This window comes from Populus alba, chromosome 1 (assembly GCF_005239225.2).
Source record: "Populus alba chromosome 1, ASM523922v2, whole genome shotgun sequence".
Classification (NCBI taxonomy): domain Eukaryota; kingdom Viridiplantae; phylum Streptophyta; class Magnoliopsida; order Malpighiales; family Salicaceae; genus Populus; species Populus alba.
Window position 1 is genome coordinate 42,411,760 of NC_133284.1, and position 19,668 is coordinate 42,431,427.

The 19,668-nt window shown below is 34.4% G+C and overlaps 1 long non-coding RNA gene and 1 pseudogene across 1 annotated transcript; both read right to left on the minus strand.

The window, feature by feature from the left end:
- Positions 1-7,739: 7,739 nt before the first annotated feature.
- LOC118063532 (uncharacterized) lies at positions 7,740-11,341 on the minus strand. The gene is made up of 3 exons (XR_004689917.1): positions 11,199-11,341; positions 9,776-9,832; positions 7,740-7,906 (listed from the first exon to the last, which is right to left on the minus strand). It is a non-coding gene; the product is annotated as an uncharacterized lncRNA (long non-coding RNA).
- A 3,858-nt stretch (positions 11,342-15,199) lies between these two features.
- LOC118063533 (glutamate receptor 2.9-like) lies at positions 15,200-19,105 on the minus strand (annotated as a pseudogene).
- Between the last annotated feature and the right edge of the window lie 563 nt (positions 19,106-19,668).

Genomic DNA, 19,668 nt, shown 5'->3' on the forward strand with positions numbered 1-19,668 from the left:
TCCCAAGCACGAATGGATCCTAACCTCAGATTTTATAGCCATGTTTTAGCTTTATCTTTTAATAAAAAAGGAAAAAGCTTTAATCTGATGGTGTTCATACTATAATTTAAGTCATTATAGGTGTTACAGACCTCGTCAAATTTCCTTACATGCAAGTATGAATTTTCTAGATCTAAGCCATGAAAAGTAGGTAAAACTTGAATAATGTCTGGCTTAAAATTAAAATGAGATGTATAAGAAGAGAAAATTATACATGATCGTGCATTTATTCTTGTTGGATTCATGTAGTCTCTAAGTGTTCTAACACAATTATTCTTATTATTCTCATTGTGAAGCGATCGATTATCCTCTTTAGACATGTTTTCTGAAAATAATGAGTATTTCCTAGAAATTCTACCACTTAATGTGCATAACCAAACTCTCATGCAAGTGCGAAAGAAAAGAAAAGAAAAGAAAATGAAAAAAAAACAAAAATTAGAAAAACAAATAAAAGTGAAAACAAAAGAAAATATATAATTTATACAATAACTTACCTCCTCAGCAAAAACGCCAAAAACTTGACACAACCATAAGATTGATGTCTTATCCCAAGTGTAGGAGTGTCGAATTAATAAATAACCCGACAAGACTGGGGTCAAACCACATAGAGGTGAACTATATACAATTATAAACAATAAATGAAAAAGGAGTTGAAGAGAACTTTTAAGATGAGATATTGATGTATGGATTAAACAAAGATAAAATAATTTTCAATGTTACAGATCCACTAATGATAATTCAAATAAGTATAGTATAAACTTTTTTTATTACTGAACTGGAAACCACACACAAGGGAGGTTCCAATCAGATTATAAATTGTTAACATGATTACATTTGTTAACTTATTCGAATAATGCTAATACTTGTAAATGTTGTCAGGTATTCATAATGTTAATTTATATTAACAACAAATCAAGTCCCTTTCATAGCACAAGTATCGGTTAAACCATACAGTAGGCTATGAAACAGTCAAGCATTTGTTGTACCAAGGGTTATATAACATAAATCTAGATTGACCATTTAATAAGTAAAGTATTACGATTGAATAAGATAATAAATACAAAACATGTTAGTATCAAATATTAAAGTACATGTTGAGTTTACACTATACTTATTCTTACACCATTAGTATAACCTTTTCACCTTGACATAATAAACTTAACTAAACATAATGAAAGAGAGAAACATAAATAAATAACATAAGAACATAGTTATCATGAAAAGCATAAACAAGAGATTAATAAAAATAAAACTTAAACATTACAAAAACACAAAGAAAGAAAGCAAGAATATGATATTGATCTGAAAACCAAGATGCCTAAATACATGGCAAATGCCTCCTTTTATAGGCCAAAATTCCAAACTATTGATTTGATGACTAATTGTTGAGTGGGTAGCCACATCTTGACTTGGTATGAATCCTTATCTTCTTGTCTGCAGAAAATATCATTGCTAACATCATAATTTGAACAAATAGTCTTCATGAAAGTTTTGGGACATTGTCCCATATTTCTAACAAAACAAGAATGAGGTCATTTGGACTTCTAGAACTCGAGATATGGGTTGAACATTGCACAATGTCTGGGTTGTATGACAGATTTTGACTTCTCTGTTGTTGCTACCATTTAAACTTGAAAATGGCACTTTTAAATCTTTGACTCTTCATGAAAGTTTTAGACCTATGTCTTAAATTTCCATAAATATAAACTAGACCAAAATCCAAGTTCTACAGCTCCAGTTATGATCCAATAACCGAATGGTGTTCCAGTTTGGACAAAACCAGCATCTCTTTTCTAAGCTTAACCCTCTCTTTGTCTTCTCAATTTCAGTAGTTAAACTCACCAATCAATCCTTTGATTTATGTGATAGGCCTGCATTTAAGATGAACATTTACCATAAATTAAAGGTATCTTATATTATTATACATGTTATTATAAAACCTTGATAAAAATGCACTTTCTAAGTACTAAACAAGGAGGTCACCCATCACAATGAGAACATTATTTTTCTTTGGGTAGGTCATTCATCATAATGAGACAATCATTTTTTCTTTCGGTAGGTCACCCATCACAATGAGACCATCATTTTTTCCATTTGGGCAGGTCACCCATCACAATATGACCATCATTTTTTCTAGGTAGGTCACCCATTACAATGAGACCACACACACATCTTTGTATCAGTTCTGGTTAAAAGAGATTGCCAGATAGGATCTCAAGTTAACCCAACCACACACCGAGTTTAGCTTTGATTAAAGGGAATCGCCATATAGGATTTCAGGTTGACGGAGCTACACGCTGATTTTGGTTCTAGTTAAAGAAGATCACTAGATGGGGTCTCAGGTTAACCCAATCACACACAGAATTTAGCCTTGGTTAAAAGGAATTGCCAAAAAGGATTTCAAGTTGACTAAGCTACACACCGATTTTGGTTCTAGTTAAAGGAGTTCGCCAGATTGGATCTCAAGTTAACCCAATCAAAAAGGTAGGTCGCTCGTGAAAATAAACCAGTATGAGTGTGCGTGAGTAGGTCGCCCCTGAAAATAGACCAGGGTGAGTATGCGTGGGCTAGTCGCCTATGAAAATCTACCAAAATGAGTATGTGTGGGTAGGTCACCTGTGAAAATAGACCAGTGTGAGTGTGTTGGTAGGTCGTTAGTGAAAATAGACCATGTTTTTTCAAAAGGGGCAGGTTACCCAAGATAATAAGACCATTTTCTTTTAAAAAGCAAAGTTTTTAGATGAGTGGATCACTTAGTAAGCAAGGAAGACCTTTTGTTTTCTTTACAAGCTTACTATGCAAAACATTGAGGAATTTTTGCTTCGTAAGCATTCTAAAGAAGGGGCATCTATTGCTACCCAAACTTTTACCATGTTTTTGATAAATTTTCAAAAAAAAAAAAAACAAAAATAGCAAAAAAACAATGAAAACCCAAAAAATGCATTTTTGATATATTTGCATCATTTTTAGCATTTTCATTTTTATTTTATAAGAATTTAAATTTTCAATGGTATTTTGAACGCGTTCAACTTTTAACGCATTAATTTTACAATTGCTGATTTTCCTTGTTGAGTTGAGATTGATATTGCTTATTTTAAAAAATACAAAAAAATAAGAAAAAATCAATGTGTTTTAGGAACCAAGTCACTTTGCTTATAAATAGAGGTCATAACACACATAAAAAAACAAAAAAAAAGAGAGAAAATTTACAAAGGTCAATTTTGAGACATCAAAGGAGAAACCTAAACCACAAAAAACCCTAAAAATAACCTAGCTTTCCTTCTCCCAGAAGCCACGCCCCCGCTCTTTTTTGGCAAAAAAAAAACAGAGAGCTAGAAACCGTGGACGCCCTCCCCAAGTTTTGGATTTTGGTCTCCCAGGTTTTCCAGCCACCACCCATACACCTCCTCTAACCTTTGTTTCCTTTTGTTTTTTTTCCCTGAGCCGACCGAAAAGCACACTAGTCCATATTTTCCTTTCCCAGCCGGCTACAAGACAATCCCTCACCTGGCCAACATCAACATACAATGACCTGACCTTCTCTTTCCCGGATCTGTTTTTCTCTCTTCTCCTTGCAGATTGGCCTATACAGAAGCCAGCCGCTGCTCACCCTCCTTCTTTCCCTCATCGTCACTCTTCCTTGTGGCTATTGCGATGTCGTGGTCACACAAATTAATTACCCTAGCTTCAAACACAACACACAAGATAGTATAGAGCAAGCAAGGGGTCGATCCCACGAGGAAGGTTCAAGTCGGGTTTTTATGATAGATGATATGCAATTTGGGGGGTTGGGACATTATCTAGGCTAAAGCAAAAGAAAACAGAAAACTATCAAATGAAATTTAATAAAATCAAAAAATTATTAAGAGAACAGACATTGGTCGCAAGCACACATCCACCTATAGAAATCAGAACTGATCATGGAAATGAAACATCAATTTATATTTTGAATATGTATCTCTTCTTAACATTGGATTCGTCGTATAATTAACCCTAACCATCAAACAACCACAGTGTCCGCACTAGTAATCTAATTAAATGGCAGCCTTAAGAACTAGATAACTTGATTAATAAAGAAAACATAACTGTCCAAGTCTATGTTTGATTTGATTGAATGTTCTCCCTAAGATTAATAACGTAGATCCACCATAATTATTAAACTCAATTGCTTCACAAGTTCATATACCCAAACTCCAGTTTTGATATCAAACTTAGCAATAGATTGTCTATAATAAGAAATTAGAGTCCTCTCTAGCAATTAAAATAAATAATCATAGGAAAAATAAGCATAGGAGAACAAACATATCCATCATATAAACTGAAAATAAAAGGTAAAATAAATCTTATAGTTCTTAAAATCCAAAGGTTTCTGTGTCCTTGCAACCAAGAAAATGAGTTTAGCCTTGCATGTTTGTTGAACAACTAATCAAAAAGATGGAGGAATGCATGCTTTCAGGTTTCTTAGAGTAGGGGGGGATTTTTCTCCTCTTGACTGGCTGCCCCCTTCTCTTCTCTCATTCTTTTTATATCCTAGGAAACCTTAGTCTCTATTTTACAAAATAGTCCTCCCTTAAGTAGATGGTTTACATTTAAGTACTTTAATAAATATTTTCCTAAAAAAGGAGAAATAGCCTTGCATGAAATCTTCAAGCTTTGACTTAAAAGAGCTAAATTGCTGGAATAAAAACTTGGATATTGGTTTAGATGCTTCGGAACATAATTTCAACTCGTTTCTTCACGAAACCTGTTTGCTGGCAGAATTCAGTTGGCATCTTTAAAAAATCATATATCCATCATATGACATCGGTTTTTGCTGAAATTTGGAACCTTGATAAGACTTTGAGTCAGAAATCCAAAAAAATTGAAATTCTATCAATTGAACTTCTATAGCTCTAGATATGCAAGTCAGAATGACCAAAGGTAAACACTAGTAGATTGTGAGATTTGACTTTGAAGGCTGCGATTTTCATGCTCTTCCTTATTTTATTTTCTTGCCTTAGATTTCCAGAAAGGTATAGAGGTTAGCTTTTTAATTCCACTGAAATCACTTCATTTCGACCTCTAGAGCTCACGCTTTGCACAAAACATTGACTGAAGGTCAAATCTATCAATTACCTCCAATTTACTTCTTTTTGCATCTTTCATCAAAAAGTGCCTTCAAAACATAAAAAAAAATATCAAGCCATTTTATATATAAAACATAGGCAAAACACTAGTTAAATGTGGGTGAAACTATCAAATAATATGATTGCATCGGTGACCAAGACAACACCGCCGTACACCACCTGATCCCTCTTCCTCTCTTTTTCTTGTCCCAACCAAAACCCAATCGGTTCTCCAAGGCTAGAAACAACCACTCCCCGCCGACCAAACCAGGTCTCCATGTCCACCAGCCACCGCCACAACCCCCTTTACAACCGCCAGATCGGCCAATGGAAGAAGGGAAGAACAATAAACATTAACTAAAAACAGACCCAAAAATAGATCTGAAAAGGAGAAAAGAAAAACTAAAATCAACTGTTGTTTTTGCATTTTTCTCTTGTTGCAGTGAAGGTGATCCTCACTGCCGATGCATAAAGGAAGATGGGGAGAAGACATTCCAGATCTCTTTATTCACTTGCACTTTCTTACGGCGGCACGTGGGTTGGCGGTGGCGCGTGTAAAAGACGCGCCACCACTGTTCAAATGTCCAGAAACCTTCCAACCATTGTTCCTGCAATTGTAGAAGGCCTTCCTGGCAATTCTTGTGGATTTTTAGGGTTTATTTTGTAATTTTTGAATTGTATTTGATTTTTTGTTATTTCTTTAAACATGTAAAAAATGATGTATGACAAAAAACTTAATAAAAAATGATGTGTGTGTGTTTGAACTTTTTTTATGTATGTTATTGAATTATAAAATCAAAAAGACAAAAAATTAATATTTTAATTTGCATATGGTCAAGTATCTTAAGTACAAAAAAAAAAAATCATGTTATATTTCTCGTAAAAGTGTAAAAACACGTTTCTACATAGATTTTGAGATTTAATAACTGATTTATTAAAGCCTTAAGAATTTGATTCATATTTATTTTTTTAAAATCACATCAAAACATAAAGCAGCTTACTTCAGATAAGGTGCGCTAGGGGTACTAATACCTTTCCTAGCCACAACCAATTACTTGCCCTTGAATCTCTAACAACGACTAGTACACTTGGGTTTACTAGTAACCTTCAATTAAATAATAGGTGGCGACTCCCAAAGAACCAATCAAGCAAACAAACGAAAATCACCATCTACACCACGCGGGGTACGTTCGACAACATCCATAACCATATTCCTGTAAAAATTATTGATAGTCAGTGCACGTTGCTAGCACTAGAAGTAGACCCAACCACCCTTTCTCCCATGCTATAATTACGATCAAATAGTTCCCCTTGTGCCTACCAACAAAGGTAACCCTTCATGAACCCTTTGTGTAGAAGATGCATCATTACAACATCTAGATGCATATACTTTTATTTTGACACTTTCTGCATGAACACCTTATACCGCCTCTAGTCAAATTTATGGGAATAGATATTGCAAAATTAATAAAACCCTGAACCCTATTACAATAATTATTGTTAATCATTTTTTGACCCCACATGTTGGAAACGGTGTATACCTCTTTTGAACCAAGTGCAGGAGTGTAGCTCATGTTTGCTAGAAAATTGACAAAAGCGGAAAAGAAAGAAATGTTTTTCAAACCCTGTTTGAGCTGTTTTCTACTCTCTTTATCCTCCCCTTTTTGCTGCCAAAATCATCAGGTTTCTTAAGCTGATAAGGAGTTTTCATAATGCTAAATTTGTTCCTTCTTTATCTAGCCTTCAAGGTTGGATATTCCCATTTGAATATCTAGCATGAAAGCAGAGAATCCTGTCGTGAGAAGGATCTTGACCTGAGTTTGCTAGTCTGATTTAAGGGACCAGATTTAATGTTTCAAGAATTTATCAGGTTAATTAGAGACCAATTTTATACTTTGGAAAGTAATTGGTTTCGTTGAAGGAATTGAAAAAAATAGGGATTGGATCAGAAAAAGTCATAACAATGTCTAGCTAATATCAAGGAAGCAATATATCAAGGAGATAATTACTGAATCATATATAATTATTGCAATATAAAATATCATAGATCTAGGATTTAATTGCTGCTGGTTATGAAAAATAATTACTGCAATATAAAATACCATAAATATAGGATTTGTTGGTGTTGGTTATAGAAGACAATCTCTGCAATAATTATTGCAATATTTCCTTGAATAGCATGTGTAGAGATTTCTATATAAGTGAACATCCAACAATATGCAAAAAGAGGGGTAGAGAGATAAACAAAAATTAGGGAAACAAAAAAAAAAACCCTAACCCTATTGTAACAACCCCGATTTCCCACATCTTTTTTCGCGATACATTGGAAATTTTTAGGTAAATGTTTTTATATATATATATACCGGCTCCACCAAATTTCTACCAAAATTTCAGCAGAATCTCCCCTATAATAGGAGGTCCCAAGTTATCAACAAAACCATATTACACTTCCAATTTTAATTCACATCCTGATCCAATCATCCTGGATCTCAACCCAACTCAACATCATCAACACAGCACATGTTATTCAATAACGTCATATAATGTAATTCAAGTTAAAGATTTGATTTCCAACTTTAAACATGCATGGTTAAATAGGTACTTAAAGTTACAAACATTAAATTAAAGTCATACATTCAAATTTACAAATTAATATTACATTTCAAGTTTTAGGATATAAGACTCTTAATTTACAAATAATTACATGGTCAAAAGCAAAAGGTAACTAAACCAATATCATTCCGGACACGACCTTGATGGACCTGAAAATAGAAATTAACGTGTACACATAAATATAAAAAGGTAGTAACAAACAATAACAATGATAGGTAATAATCTTCATAGAATTTCTTTTGAGACATAAAATTAGGTATAAACCTCTTTTACAACATGCATTTTCAATCTATTACCAATATCCATCTAATATCCTTTTCCATTTGTTGAGAATAATTTCATCTTGGAAATCTCAACACAACTCAACAGTTTTCAAACACCATCTCCTTATAAATCAATTCTATCTTTATACCAAGACATTTCTCTCTTGATATCCTTAGCTTATCTCATTCCTTTGGAATAACTAATTAATATTTTCCCTTTTATTTTCTAGAAAGTAATCGCCGACACTAATAAATCTCAATAGTATCATTAGTCTTTTAATAGTGAGATAGACTAATCACTTACATTCACGTACCGATATTAACACAACCGATTAGTATCATTAACTATTCTTATCCGGAGTATCAAATCTTATTCATATCTGATTTACCATCAAAGTTGTCGAAGTCAAGAACCCTTGACACTATCAGCCTCCTTGCCTGGAGTAGCTAATCACACCAGAAATGGTTGTCGATACCAATATGACCCATTGATATCATTAACTATTCTCGACCCAGAATAGTTAATAAACCTATCTTTTTCACTGAACCAGGAGTAACCATGCCGATGTTAGTAATCTTTACTAACATCATTAGTCACCCAATTGCTCGGGATCGAGTAATTAATTTAAGAAATGCCAGCACCAATGAAACCTCATTGATACCATTATCAATCCAAACCCAAATTGCTAATCAATGTCGTCTGAAATGCCGATACCAATGAAACCTCATTGATACCATTAGCTATCCAAACTCGGATAGCTAATCAATGTCACCCTAAATGTCGGTACCAATGAAACCTCATTGATACCATTAGCAATCCAAACCCGAATTGCTAATCAATGTCGTCTGAAATGTCGATACCAATGAAACCTCATTGATACCATTAGCTATCCAAACCCGGATAGCTAATCAATGTCACCCTAATTGCCGGTACCAATGAAACCTCATTGATACCATTAGCTATCCAAACCCGGATAGCTAATCAATGTCACCCTAAATGCCCGTACCAATGAAACCTCATTGATACCATTAGCGATCCAAACCCGGATAGCTAATCAATTTCACTTGAAATTTCCATTCGTATCGATCCCCCCCCCTTTTTTTTTTCTTCTTCTTCCTTTTTTTTTCTTTTTTTTTTCTTCCTTTTTTTTTCTTTTTTTCTTCCTTTTAGTATCATATGCATTATAACAATTGTTGCTAAGCATCATTCCCACACAAACTTAGTTATCGACACTACGACCATAATAGCATAATTAATTCGATACATAACAACATACGCAAGTCACTCCTATTTGTTCAAACATTATCCTAACCAATAGAGATATACTGTTGCACATAAGGTATTCTTACTCATTTCAATATCATCGAAGCAATAAAACAATAAATTCTAAAATTTACCAATAAGTTTACTCAACTTAAAAAGACAAGGTGCGATACACCTGCTTCCTTCATATAAATTATTTAAACACAATGCATCATCAGTATACATATATAAATCGAGCATCAATAATTTAATCATAATATACCATTAATTTATCACCCTAAAGTCGGTACACTTCATTTTTGTTATTATACATCTAAGTCGACCGTCAGTACAGTAGCGCCACTAACTCTATTCAAACCAGCTAGTCCACTATATTTTCCTCGACATAAACATTCACAATTACACAAGCACAAGTACATTTATAGAAAATACCATTTATTTAACTCTAACAAGTATTGTAAAAACAAAAGTTTGAGGTGTAAGACACCTACCTAATGCTTGAACTCGCGCAAAAGTCCCATGCTACTGAACAAATTCTGCAATCTCTCCTGTATCATTAAAGATACATATCAAATGTGGCTCCACCATAATTGAAAATTCCATTCTAAAATTCATTTAAATTCAGAATCGCATGACACATGCATTCACATATTTATTTATTTATTTCCTTTCTTTTCATGACTTGTTTTTCCAGATTGAGTATCTTTAAACATGACCTAACAATCTTAATTTATTTTATTTTATTTTTGTCTACTCAATCCATCATGTACAGACTTAGTAACATCACATCCTTGCATTTATTCATACCATTGAAACTAATTCATTTTCCTTATCAAACCAACTCTTGGCCGAATGACCTTATTTTTTTTTATATTTATTTTCATGATGAGTTTTCCAATTCTTTTTCATAAGTCCACTTTACTTCATCTTAAGTAAATTTAACAACATATTTTCATCATAATTCCATGTACGCCTTAATTTAACATTTTCCTCCTCTTTTATTATCCATTTGGATAGCGTTAAAATTCCACAAAATGACATTTTCCTCACATTAATCTATTATTTCAAACATAACACAATTCATTTGGCATTCAACAAACCACAATCCCATAAAAATCCCCATAACATTAGGTCGAATAAACTCAAGTTCAAGATTTTCATTTTTGGTTGGATTCCATATTATGATGAGAATTTGGATCTTTTTAAAATTCTTCCAATTGACACTCTACCTAATTTTCTTTATACAAATATATGCATCCATACCTAGTTTTCATAGAAAATGAATCAAAGTCTTATCTCCTTATTTCTTCTTCATTTGGCCGAATGCCTTCATTCATGGTGAGGGATGATTCCCTTTTTAATTATTCCATATAAACCTTTACCAATTCATTTCATATCTATTCTAACCTCATTCAACTCAGATTCCATAGCAATTAAAACAATTAAGCTCATCCTCTCATTTATATGTCTAGGCCGAATCTTTGCATTAAATGGAGGATAAAGTTTTCTTTCAATTACCACTAGACCCAATCCTTTTTAATGCCTAAAAACATATATCCATTAAATCAACAAACTCAATATCCCTTCATCCAAATTTCAAAACTTCCCTAACACATTTTACAACACAATTAATCTATAACAACACTAATAACAAGAACACATTTTACCATTATATCTTACATAAACCCTACACCCACACAATTCTAATTTCATCAAAACATGTAATTAAATCAAGCTTCCTAAATGTTTTACTAAGACTAGCAATAGATTCAAATAGCAACAACTCATCCACCTTTGATTATTTCCTTGAACCCAACGGTCAGAATATATATCATTGTGTTGTGTACAATATATCTCAAAATCAGAATAATCCAACGGTTGGATCTCCATAGATCTGAATAAAACCGAACTAACCTGAAAATGAATGAGCTACTGTTCAACACGAACCAAACCTTGCCGGAGAGTGCGTTTCCGATCTCCACCGTCCAGAATGTAGGCCACATCTAGGCGCACCACATATCCAAAAATAGGCACGATCCAACGGTGGAAGAGAGAGAAATCGGATGATGATTGCTGCTCAATGGATTATGTTCCTTCAAATCCCTCCGGTCAGTTAATAGAGGAGTGTGAGAAGAACAATATATCCAAAACTCAACATGATCCAACGGTGGATTCCAGAGATATGGCCACGGAAGCATTATGGGTTCATCCAAATCCTGCACCTCTCTCTAACCGAATTCTCTATTGTCTCTCACCCCTTTTTGTTTTTCTTTCTCTTTTTTTTTTTCTTATTTAATCTGGTGGCCTTTTGCTGTTTTTAAAGGCACCATTGTTTTCCTAATTACATTTATGTCCCTCCTTTATGTATTTATATATTATTTCTTTTCTCTCTTTTTTTTTTCATGAAAACCATCCGGTTTGTTTCTGTTTAAATCGTTAGTCTTTACCAAACTCCTATTGGGATGATATCTTTCACCAATGTAGGAAAACATATTAATAGACTTCATGCAAAATTTCATCCCAATCCGACGATTGGCTTGAGAGCTCTGCTTTCTAATGTAAAATTGGTCAGTTTATGACTTTTCGTCAACTATCCAAATTTTCTTGTTCAATCTTCACATAAAATAATATCAATTATCCTTCTAAACCTTTAAGGTCATTTTATTATTTTGGAATATATTCATTTTGTCATTTCTCTCATTATTTTATTCATCAAAACACATTACCAGTTTCTCTGTCTTTATGAATTCTAAAACAAAATTCATTTTATGGAGGTCATCCCCTCCATTACATATCACTTTCAGTCTTACGTTTACATGGCAGGTTATACATCCGCATATTTAAATCATAAATTTTCTAGGGTTTCACACCTATCCTCTCTAGCAAAGAAGTCGTAGCCCCTTACTGATCTTTTAAAATAAAAAAATCGAAGCAGCCCCTCCCTTTGAAGAAACTAGGGATCTCTCTCTAGCAACATATTGTCCCCTCTCCCTCTCATTAACAACCCACCATCTTCCCCAAACCATGACCACCATCTCCTCCCTAACTAGTCTCCCTCTCACCGAGAGCCCCCTAAGCACCATCCCTCACTCCCCTTTCTTACTATGAGCATGCACTAGCCATAGCAGCAGAAACCATCTCTTCTCAGTAAAGACAAGACGGACACGAATGAGAGGAAGGATGAACAGAAAAACAATAGGGAGGACAGAGGAGGAGAGAGGGGGGGGAGGAAGACAAAAAATATAGAGGGAGAAACAAGGGAAGCATGAGAAAGAAAATCAGAGAACAAAACACACACACACACACATATATACATCTATACGAAGAAACAAACCCATAAAAAAGGTGAAAAAACAGAGAGAATGAACACGAGAGCAAGACAGGGACAAGTAGAAGTAAAGAGCATAAATAGATGAAAACACAGAGAGACCAAGCAACACACCTTTGCCATCACCTTCGTCCCTTTATTCTCGTCTTCTGTTTCTTCTCCTCCAGTGGTGCAACTTTTTCTTCCATAGGCATGGTGAGCTCTGGAAAGCAATAAAAACACCTCCTTCTTCTACACCAGCGGTGTCCTCACCAGTAGACCAACAGTGCAACTTCTTTTTCACCAGCACAACAATCTCTTCACTAGTGCTTCTCAACAGGCCAATCATCGTGCACCGACTACAATTGTGGAGTCATTTTCAACCCTAACAGCCATCACTAACTCGTAGCCCCTCAACCATCAGGAGTAGGTATTAGCCAAAGAAGCAGCCTACAAGAAAACAGAGAAAGAGCAAGAAAACACAGAGGGAAAAAATTCATTCCTCCAGCACATCACACCTTCATCATCGTCTTCGCCATCTCTAGAGAGAGCATCAACTAGAAGAGAAAGACATAGATCAACACCAGTTTTATCAGCGTTCATCATTGCCTCTAGAATCAGTGATAACCGATTGTGGGCAAGAAACTGCAGCATCATCATCTTCACCCATTAGCTATCAGGTAAGCACCCTGCACTTTTCCCACTTTTTCAAATTTAATTACACGGTTATTGTGCATGCTTTTATTATTGTTCAAGTGAATTATAATTCACTCTAATAGTAACTAAGGATGCATTTGTTTACCCAGCCGGATCACTGGTCTGGGCATGTGACCCGACTAGGTCCAGCCCAACCACATGGGTCGAGCTCGATCCAGCCCAAAAAAATATATATTAAAAAACAAAGAGATAGATTTATGACTTTCAAGCATATTTATTTTAAAGTCTGTTTTTTTTTATATTGTAAAAAATATCAATCTAGCATTTAGAATACCTGGTTTTCAACACAAATGCGGTAAATATACATATATATAAAAAAATATTTTCATGCATATGACCAATACCCTAACATATTTTGAATTTCCTCTTTTAAACAAATATTCAAAGTTTAAAAGAAAATGTGTTTTAGCATGGATTTTCTTAAACACAAAAAATTACTTTCTTGTATTCTGGATTTTACAACATGTTTGTAAAACTCCAAAGGGTGCTGGCCAATATTCTAAAAAATACAAAAATCTTATTTTGGAGGGAATTCATCTATTAATCATCATTAATGTTTAGATAAATAAATCCTAAAGGGATGAATATCAAAAATATTGTTAGGAATAACTGGTTATTATTCGCTATTAATGTTTGGATAAAGAAACCCCAAGTGATTAATATCCAAAATATTTTTCTAGGAATAAAAAGTCATCATACATCCTTGAAAGAAGCCTCAATTATAAGTGGGGACATTTCAAATTTAGACTTCACGGTTTACGAGTCGTGAAAGTATGAAATACTAAGGCAGAAAAGGCTTTTAAAGCACTTGGAATTTTCTTAGATTTCTAACTTAGTTTTTTGTTTTCCTTTTCCTTGCGATTTACGAGTCGCAAATACTTGAAATACTAAGGGAAAAATGAGTTTTTAAAGCACATTGAATCTCCTTGGATTTATATCTTAAATATCTCTTAAATCATAGGTTATAAATTTAGTATGAACCAAACACAGATTTCAAGAGATCTACATTGGTTCTCCTTGGTACTTTGTAGACATATCTAAAAGTGTGATCCACATTGACCAAGGGTTCTTTCTTTTAGACTTTGAACCCAAGTTCATTCATCATAGCAAACCTATCATAGGAAAATTGATTAGAGAACACCAACAACATAACAAGGCAAATCAAACACCAAGTAGCTTACCTTAGGTAGGGCATACTATGGGTGTTAATACCTTCCCTTTATGCAACTAGTTCCTTGCATTAGAATCTCTGAAAGATCAGTTAGATTTCTTAGTAACCATAATACTAGGTGGCAACTCCCTTATTCACAAAAACAAAAACCCCAACACCATATCCCCGCTTCGCGCGAGGGTGAGACAATAATCCATCCTCCGCAATCCTTACGGTGAATCTCAATACATCTATGAACGATCATCCATGACTTTTATCGAACCTCTATAAAATTATGATGACAACATGTATTAATTAACTATGTTTGGTAAATAAATTTGCAAAAATATTGATTTACCTCCAGATTATCCAACCTAATTAAAACTTCTCATAAATATGCATTATCAATTATCAACGTCCCTACAAATTTATACATATAAATTTAAGGAAAATACAACTCCGCAATAGCATTGATAAAAATTAAAACGGACCAGTTAAACAAGCTATTAATTATTTCACCACAACACATGTAATTCAGTAATTCAACAAAGTTCAAAAATTTACAAACAAGTACAATTTTACAAAATCTAAAACAAATCATAACAAGTACAAAATTATACATTCATACTACAAAGTTTGTTTGAGAAATAACAATAAAACATGTACATACATTAACAAAATATATATTCTAAAAAAACAATACAATAGACATTTAAATGTTAAAATAATAAAAAAAAGATTTACTTACAAAAATGATAAAATCTACAATAAATCAGAACACAGATGTTGTGACCATAAAACTTAAAGAAATATGACTTGTGTTGAGAAGAAGGGGATATTTTTAGGAGGGAAGAGTTAGGATGGGGAAGAAGAAGGAGAAATAGGGGAGGAGAGAGTTGGTAGAGTGATGATATATTAACTTTTGTCGATGGAATCACCGACAGACTCATTTTGTCGGTGATTCCATCGGTAATTCTGACGATGAATTGGTCATGTCACTGTACAGAGATCTCAGTTTGAATTCCTCAGTAAGTTCATCGGTAAAATCACTCACAAAAACTTCCACGTCATCGAACCGCTTTTTTTAAAAGAAATTCTATATATTCCGTCTGTAATTCTGTCAGAATATACCGACTGAATTATAGATGGAATATTGACCATCAGTAATTATCATTATAATTTACCGACAGAATTATTCCGTCGATAATTCCACCGGTTTTAGATGAATTTCTGGTAGTGAAATTTCTACGTTGGCTACTCTTCTAGTGAAGTGCCTCCTCGGAGAGACCCAACGTTTCAGTACAGCTGAGATAATTCCCCATATGTTTTTATGCCTCAACAAATTAGTGCGACAAACGTATATGACGAAGGCAATTGTTGTTGTGCCTCCAGTTATAAAGAAAAGTTCTCGAAATCCACTGGGACCAAGGCTGTCATCACTTGGCATCTTCGTGCATTTTTGTGGGGTAATCCACGTTTTCTCAAGTTCTTGTAGCGCTCCCTTTTCTGATAAACTCAGTAGAGCCTCGTTCACGCTAGCAAGTAATGGAGATCCACGCGGAAACGCCTGGAAAACAAATTAACCATGTAAAAATTTATTCACTCCTTAAGTTCATGTTTAATTCATATATATATATATATATATATATATATATATATATATATATATATATATATATTTCGACATGTTAGTATTTCGAAGCAAATAAGCCTAAGATTAGGCATGTGTCTTTTACCATAAACCTACTAATTTATTTCAACTTATATTTAATGATTCATTGAACCTATCTAAGAGATATCTCTCCCACTAATTTTGTTCAAAATCAAAGATTTCATTGTTAGTTTCCTTTGGTCAAACTCAACACCTTGTAATTTGTGGTCCAACCTACCTACAAAGTCAACAAAAAGCCTCTGGCCCTAATACAAATTTTACAAGAACTAATCCTATATGAATATTTTGGTTTGGCCCGTAAGAATGTAAATTACCAATAGTAACTTCAGGAAAATTATTAATGAACGGAAAAGGTGAATAAATATGAGCGAGAGATCTTACAAGTCCAAACCCTCCAATTTTGTACGTTGGGCCAATTTGGATGAAGCTATTGCAGTATTTTGCTAGGAATTTCTTGGCACTGGGAATTCCAAGAAAGGCAGCAGAAATTTTCTTGTCCTCGAAGCCTTGAGCATAACTTTCTGCTGACTGAAAATGCTGGATGTTTTGGTTCTTGAATTTTAAAACTTCCAACAAATATCTTTCCGTATAGGAATCTGTACAATATCCAACCTTTTCATTGCTATTTAATAGTTCTTCAACGGTTGGTATAGTGGGTTCAAGCCTCTGTACAGTTAGCATGCTTGTGAGGTTGGCTGTGTACGTCTGGATGATGATTAGAGCCACAAACAGCCACACCACCCCTGACATCCTCGATAGATTGCTATGAAGCTTTGGCCCTAAATCAAATTGTTGTCAGCAAGATATTGTTAAGTAATTGCTTGTTAAAGGATTGGTTATATATTTTCAAAAGTTCAAATCAAAGAAGGGAACTGATTGGAACTAAAAACTTTAATTTACCATTCAAGGAGAAAAGAGTGTTGAAGGATAACCAAATCATGATCCCAATTTGAGTTGTGATGGAGCCTTGTAGTTCATCACAATGCTTTCGCTCTATCCACCAAACAACAAAGCCATTGTAGACTGTAATCACTGAGATTAAAACCCACATGGTTGTGGTGAATGGTTTAATAAACGACCATGCTTTACTGCTCGAACGGACCGGGACGATCAACACCAATCCTGTTTCAGTAAATGGATAGGTGAATTCTGCATATTGGTGTCTGCTTGCAACTATTTCCACATCACCAACAGCTGCGTCAAAATTCTGGTGTTGTGGGCAAAAAGTCCAAGTACAACAAAGTATGATTAGTCTAAAGTATTTTTTCTTTTTCTTTTTTTCAGAATATGCGTGCATGCATGATCAATTAATGAAAATTTAATTAATCATTTTACTCTATCAAGCTGCCTCTTACCTTTAGATGAAGTTGCTCTACAAGTTCATTGTAACTTCCATTGAAGTATTGGAACTCGTATGGCAGAAAGAATGGCATGCTTGCTGTCGTTGCTTTGAAGACCTCGTTTGCAAAACCAGAGGAGTTCGTTCCCAAGCGATCATCACTTTCCACTTTCACATATTCTTCGTAACCAGAAAAGGAAGGCACTCCGATTCGAAATAGCTTAGCACTTCTCAGCGTAGTCCATCCTCTTGGAGTATACCTAGGCCCCCCTGGCCAATGCACTTGCTCCAAATCAATCATCGACGAGCTGTTATAACGAGAATTTTCATGGATTTTCTCCGAGAATCCAAATCCATTGGACCAATACCCGATTTCATTGTAACCCGTTCCTATTACATTCACGATCTCAAATATTTCTGCTGCAGCAACATTATGGTTTTTGAATTTAACTTTACCTGATAAACCAGGAAAGTCTGCGTCCAAAATGTTTTCCAACAGCTCTTTCCCTCCCCTTTTACTTCCGGTCTTATTTAATCCAAGAGCTATTGTCCTCATAGCATCATACGCTTGCACGGCGTAAATCCCAGGCTCTTTCTTTTCTTCTCGGGGATATTTTCTGCTAAAACTTGTACGAAATCTTTGCTTAAAGTTCTCGAAATCCTGTCCCATTTTAGGGTAGTAACTCCGGACTCCTAGAATTCCTTTCATTGAGGATATTACAGAGGCATTGAAGGAATGGACAAGGCTTGTAATGGGATCTGTTGTGATCCATACATAGTCCTTTTGCATCATTTCCATTTTCTTTGCCATTTCAAATAACCGCACAGCCAATTTGAAAGGACAAATGAACAACAAAGACTCTACAGTACTGCTTGCTTTTGATATTCTCAAGCTCTTTGGACATTGAATCAGAAGAGGCAGAAGGAGAGAAGGCTACAAATTGACTTACTTGTGAATTAACTTCTCTAAGGGCATCATGTAGATGTGGTATGACTCCCCTTGCTGAAGAATCTGTATCTTCATATATCACAATGACCTGATGCCAGTTCCACGATTGCACAATAGCAGCTACAGCTTTCATTTGAGCACGCTTATCAGGTGAAGCTTGAAGTAGAGAAGGCCATCGTCCAGTCGCCCATTCTGGAGCTGTGTCAGCAAAAGAAAGAATTGGAACCTGTGTTTCTCTTGCAATCTCAGCAACTAATGACACCTCTTCCCATGTCTGTGGTCCTATAATGGCTTGTACTTGTCGTGTGTCGATAAGATCCTTAGCTGTATAAGCAACGCACAGATGTGAGCTTGGATTTATCTTAATTTAAGGCAAACGATACTTATTTCAAAAGCAAAACATATAGTTACCTTCAAGAGCTGCATGGATGGTATCCTTTTGAGAGTCGTTTATAAGCAAAAATGTTAGATTTCCGAAGCCATAGAAATCCTCCTTTGCAACTTCCATCGCAACTATTTCTTCTTTGCCAATACGGGAACTTGTATCCACAATAGCTCCTATTCCAGTACTTCCTTTGAAAATAGCCTGTGTCTTGGTGCTTTGATCGGCTCCTGTACCGGATGTCAAGAGCAAAATTAGAGCGAACAACGAGAAGGCGTGAGGCAAAGTACCCATTGTATTCTTAATGAAACAAAGTACTAGAGCTGATTCTCTTTCTCAATACTTGTTAGCGTAGATCTCAATTTATATTTTACTTCGTCAACTTTCAAACTTTAGATTTTTCTCCTTTATTCAGGGGTTATAATCTGGACTATTTCTCATACATTTTTCTGTATCATTTCATTAAATATTGTGTGCTAGTATATCCTACTATTTTTTGTCGCCGATTTTGACATGAAAGAGGGTTATTTTCGGTTCATTTACAATCTAATTGAGAATACCCTTATTCTAAAAAAAAAAAAAAAACACGAGAATAAAAATAAAAAGATTATGGATCATAACTAATTAGTAATAAAGTTTAAAATGCGTTTAAATAAAAAAAAATTATTATTGTTAAAAAATTTAATTTTAATATTAGCATATTAAAGTGATAAAAAAAAAAATTAATTTAAAATTGTTTTTTGTAATGCTAATTACTTAATATTTTTTGGTGTTTGATATTGAGTAATTAGCATGACAATTGGACCACCATCACCTTAAGTTGTTTTCAGATTCTTGGTATGCTTGGATTTGAGTCAATACACGCTTA